The sequence below is a fragment of the Triplophysa rosa genome, linkage group LG13 (genome assembly GCF_024868665.1).
Source record: "Triplophysa rosa linkage group LG13, Trosa_1v2, whole genome shotgun sequence".
Taxonomy (NCBI): Eukaryota; Metazoa; Chordata; class Actinopteri; order Cypriniformes; family Nemacheilidae; genus Triplophysa; species Triplophysa rosa.
This window is the reverse complement of record NC_079902.1, coordinates 17,808,645-17,814,345: the sequence shown is the minus strand read 5'-3', so window position 1 is coordinate 17,814,345 and position 5,701 is coordinate 17,808,645.

The following is a 5,701-nucleotide window of genomic DNA, read 5'->3' as shown; positions in this document are numbered from 1 at the left end:
GTCCCTTTAAACAGGTTCTGTGAACAAAATCAACACTGAATTATTCTAAAAGCATCCATTTTCATTGTATAAAAGTGATATATTCTTGTTAAATGTGAGATCCCACCAGAGTTCTTCCTACACTAGGTGAAGAGTCCTTAAAAATATTTCTTTTCCAGCACAGCAGAGATTACCTACTTCTCAAATGATGCGAAGTTTGCTCTTATCTGTATCTTACAGACAGGAAGCACAGACTCAAGTTACCAGCACATTTATTTCACCCCAGTGCATTCGAACTGTCACAACTCCATACGTTTTTCAAATGAACACTGATCTAAATGTTCTTTCAATGCACAAGGTCGCGCTTTACTGAGATAAGGCTGTCTTTACTCTTTAATTTGAAACAGCAGCTGGAGATAAGGTCATAATGCTTTATGGTTTTTATCTCTTCAGCGACAAGGGGCGGTAATACCTGAGGGCTCATTGCTCCCCGCGTCTTGTATCTTTCTCTGCGGCAGAACTCAGAGTTATTGTGTGAGCTCAGAGATGATCTGCTGAAATATCAAATCTTAGGGAACACTTTACAGGGCAACTTCTAGTCTAATCAAGGGCAACTGTCATTAATAAGCCGTTAAAGGTGAACTGATAAGCATGCTTTGATCACGTCTCATATACTGATGTATCTACATCTCTGCTTCTTACAAAGTGAAGGACAGTTATATAAAGCAGCGCATAAGTTCTTTTTATTTACAAAATTTGGGATTTTTTAAAATCCAAATAATAAACCTGTGAAACAGTGCTTAAAGGAATAGTTCGCCCAAAAATAGACATTCTGTCATCATTTACTCACCCTCAAGTTGTTTCAAACCTATATACATTTCTCTGTTCTGTTAAACACAAAGAAAGATATTTGTAAGAATGTTAGCAATTTTTAGTTCTGTGACATCATCCACTACCACAGTAGGATTTTTTAATATTTTGTTGTTCTGTTGAACACAAAGTGAGATATTTTGAAGAATTTAGGAACACAAACAGTTCTGGGGCACATTTGACCACCATTTAATTTCTCCTATTATGGCAGGCAATAAACACCAATGTCTGTATTGTGAGACACCTGAACTGCAGGGAGACCGGGCAGGCAGCAATGGAAGACCTCTGATTTTTAGAACCATTTCTCCAGGAATGTCTAAGAACTTGCTAATGCATTGATGGAAAAATAGGATAACATCTCACAGCAAAACAAAAACAAATAAACAAACAAACTTACATTTGGTGCAGTCCCTGAGGTGGAGATTGCAGCATTTAATGCAAATGTTTGTTCATTCAAACAAATATTTAGGTTACAGTTTTTAAAGTAATTTTTTTTCCAGTGACTATATACTGTATATATCTATCTATCTATCTGTGTTTACTTTAATTATTTTCGTTTATTCGTAAGGAATTATGTTCAGAAAAGCTCCATTGAAACAATGTTTTGTGAAAAGCACTACACAAATAATTTACTTAAATTAGGCTTAATCATATATTTATCCACAACATTTGCTGTTTACTCCAGTCAAAGATTTATAGTATCATAGTAATAATTTATTCTTTCTTCACAAATTTTAGAAGAAAACTAATAAAAAATCAAATAACATTAAAAACACAAATATATCTATGGAATTATGTTGCCGTATAGAAAAGAATCCAAAATAATCAAACTGTATTAATTTTAGCACACAGTACATACCAGTACATGTGCATTTTATCAATGTTTCAATATCATGTTTTTTTTCACAATCATATGCTTTACTCCCAAATTTCAAAATATTCTAAAGTGCATTTTATTGCCATAGCAATGATATTATCATTATTAGAGAAGCACAACAAACCTCTCTTCACTTATCTTCAGTCCCGTCACACTTCACATCAGCATGACTGAAACATTCAAAGGGATGTGGTGCGGACGTGGCGCAGGATACAGCTCACAGCATTTGTCCGATGAAAGAAGGGTGGCCTGTCAAACGTTTTGTAGATTAATCAGTGATGACACATGGAAGGGGTCAGCAGGAGAAGAAGGTCTCCCTCGGGCTCGACAGCCTTCCTAATCAAGCGTTCTGTCGGCTCTCGAATCGTTTGGTTTTTGACTTTGAGGATGAGGCTGTAATCCAGCCCGAGTTCCCTTCAGAGAGCTGCGCTACACCTGGAATTCAAAACAATTATAATCGACATCCTGCTGAGATCAGATCAGGTTTTCTGCACCCGGTCAGGAATCTAACTGGATTCCCTCCCTACAGGTCTTGGGCAATCAGCTAAGGTATCTCAGGACTTAACACTTTATAGGGAGTATGTAGAAAGTGAACAGCATGTATCTTATACTACCTGTCATTTGTGAAGGGAGATGCTGTGAATTTGTAAGCATGGAAACTAACACTAGAATTGAAAACAAGTCTTGAAGCAAAATGGCGGTGGTTGGTCATGAATGGTAATGGACTGGCTGGGAATTGTGGGATTGACATCAGAGCAAGAATTAAAAGAGTCACAATGTTAAAGAATACCTGTCACTGTAATTGTTTAAATATATGACGACACAGATTTTGATTTTATACTGTAGCTAGACCATACTGAAGAAAAACAAACTTGCTGTGCACTTCACAGACCCCCCCTGTGCTTGTGGATAGGATCATGTGAGTACATAGGAATACAGAATATCTTGTCGAATTAACATATTTTTGTCAATATTTAGTGATTTACATATTTTTATTCTAATTTGTGACAACTTGTTTACATTATGTGATGTTTTTTGTTACACTTTTTGATTTGACTTAGAAATGTGTGTAATAAGGAGAAGAAACTTTTAACAAAGATAATAAAAAATAATTGTCATGTTAGGGATGAATCAAGCACTTAAGAAAATCGCTGAAAAAAAGGAATGAAAAATAATATACTGAGTAAAAGAGGTACATTTACATTTAGATTTTTTTTTATTTATTATTATTATTTTTTTTAGATTTAATTTATTGTCATTGCACATGTACAAGGCAACAAAATGTGACCTCTGCATTTAACCCATCCAGAGAGTAGTGAACACACGTACCCTCGGAGCAGTGGGCAGCTATCACTACAGCTCCCGGGGAGCAAGTAGGGGTAAGGTGCCTTGCTCAAGGGCACCTCAGTTGTTACCCGCCGGCCCTGGGAATCGAACCAGCAACCTTCTGGTCATGAGTCCGACTCTCTAACCATTAGGCCACAACTGCCCCATTTAGTCATTTAGCAGACGCTTTTATCCAAAGGGACTTACAAATGAGGTAAACAATAGAAGTAATTGGAACAACATAAGGACAACAAAAAGCATAAGTGCAGTAAAACTGGTCTAATACAGTATACCACAAAGTAAAGGATTGTTTTTTTTTAAGGACAGAAAGAGTAGAAAAGAGATAGAAGTCAGAACTGATCGGTCAGGTGTTGATGAAAGAGATGTGTTCTCAGTCGATTCTTAAAGATGGCTACAGAATCTGCAGATCTTGTAGCATTGGGCAGATGATTCCACAAATGTGGAACAGATCCAGAGAAGGTACGTGAGAGTGTTTTTTTCCCTTTTTGGGATGGCACTACAAGACGTCATTCGTTTGCAGAGCGTAGGGATCTGGCGGGTACATAAGTCTGTGCTAGCGAGTGAAGATATGGGGGTGCTGAACCAGTAGTGGTCTTGAAGGCCAAGAGCAGAGCTTTAAATTTGATGCGAGCGACTATAGGGAGCCAATGTAACTTAATGAAGAGAGGAGTGACGTGTACTCTCTTCGGTTCATTGAAGGTAGTAGCCACAAGATGTTCATAGAAGAATGCCCTTACATTATTCTCTTTTTTCCTTGAACTTGACGGTACAGAAATGACACGATGTGAACTTGCTGGTAGCTAAAGAAGAGATCTAACATGGGAACTTGCTACCTGTGTTTGTGCCTGAACTCCCTCTTGACATAAAACAGACAATTGATAGCAGATAAATGAAAGAGCTACAGCATGTACCAAGAAAATGTACTTCAGTTCCAGAACCTGGTGAGCTGCATCGCATACTTGCCTATATAGTGTCCTAAATTAAACGAAACTGCAAATGTAACTGATTTAAAATGTATGTCAACATCCCATATAAAAATTAAGAGACCACTTCAAAACTTTTTTGAAAAATTTTCAGTTTTTCTAAATTCACTATTTATAGGTTTTTGTTTAAGTAAAATGATTTTTGTTTCCATCTGTGAAAAAGTGATAGCATTTCTCCCAAATATTGTTTTATTTGCATTTATTTGCAGGAAATGGAAATAGGACAAATGGGTCAAAATGACAAAAAAAACGACTTGCAATATCTGCAAATCTTGAATACTTTCAAGCGGAGGTAACATGCCATTTCATGCATTCTGACTTCTTTGCACTGTTAAACGTGCTGGCTTCTCAAGCTTAACATGGTCAACTTGTCAACAAACGAGTCGAACGTATGACGTATTATTTCTGTGCTCGATTCACTCCACCAGGGTTCGTACAGGATTCGTAAAGTTTTTTTCGAACATATAAAACTGTTTCAAGGGTTACAATTCTCCCGGAAAAGCATGCCCTCGTCATCCAGTGAGTGAAAAAGCACGCCCATGCGCGAGTGTGAGAGAAAAAGCCTCCATGTCAACAAGCCAGCATGAGAAAGAGGATGCCCATCAATGCAGTTTCAGGCAGCTGACGGAAGTTGAGGTGTGTTTGTTTGCTCACTGCATTTCGGTGATGAATGTTATATAAACGGTGGATATAACGCTGGATTCGGAGATTGTTTGAAACTGATAGATGGTGCAGTCCCAGCTTTATTTATATAGCGCTTTTTACAATTTTCATTGTTACAAAGCAGCTGTACATGAGACATATTGACTATAAGCAAAACAATTAAAGTTATACCTGTAGAAACAAGAAAAAGGTGAAAACACAGAAGACAGACATACCCACATACAAAACACTCCACACACACAATATGCACACGTACTAACACACCACACACACAATATGCCCATGTACAAACACACAGACACGCACGCACGCACGCACGCACGCACGCACGCACGCACGCACACACACACACACACACACACACAGACAGACAGACAAAACCCTCAGGAGAACCCAGGCCCAACCAGGGGATTCCAGTTCCCCTCTGGCAAAAGCTGCTGCCTCTGCACAAGCTCGACAGTGCTTGCACAACAAGGCTAAATAAAAATAAATAAACTTACTAATAAGGTAAATTAATGATTTAAGATTATCATTAATAATCTAATAGCGTTTGAAATTTTGTGGTGAAGACGTGTCAAGTCGCCGCGCCCTTCTTTATCCAGCTCTATCATCTCAGCTCTTGTCAGGTCGCCGCTTCCCATTCTTCGCTCTACCATCAGGTCAGGGCATCCTGCTCGCTGTGGTAACCTTGGAACAATGAGACAACTTGAAACAATGAGACAAACTAAGTCATATGTCTGTTATGTTGGCAATCTGCGTGTACGTGCATGATGTAAACACAAATTTATAGTGAATCAACAGTTATGCAGGGATAATGCGATGATGTATTGTGTGCTCGTGCTGTAGTTGCGCTCCCCCCCCGCACGCCTCCAGGAGCTCGTCTTTTTCCATAAATAACAGCTCTATCTGTCTTTTATAAATTTGATCAAACTAAATACTCTTCAAAGTTACGAAGTATTTAATAATAAACTTATTTTTATAA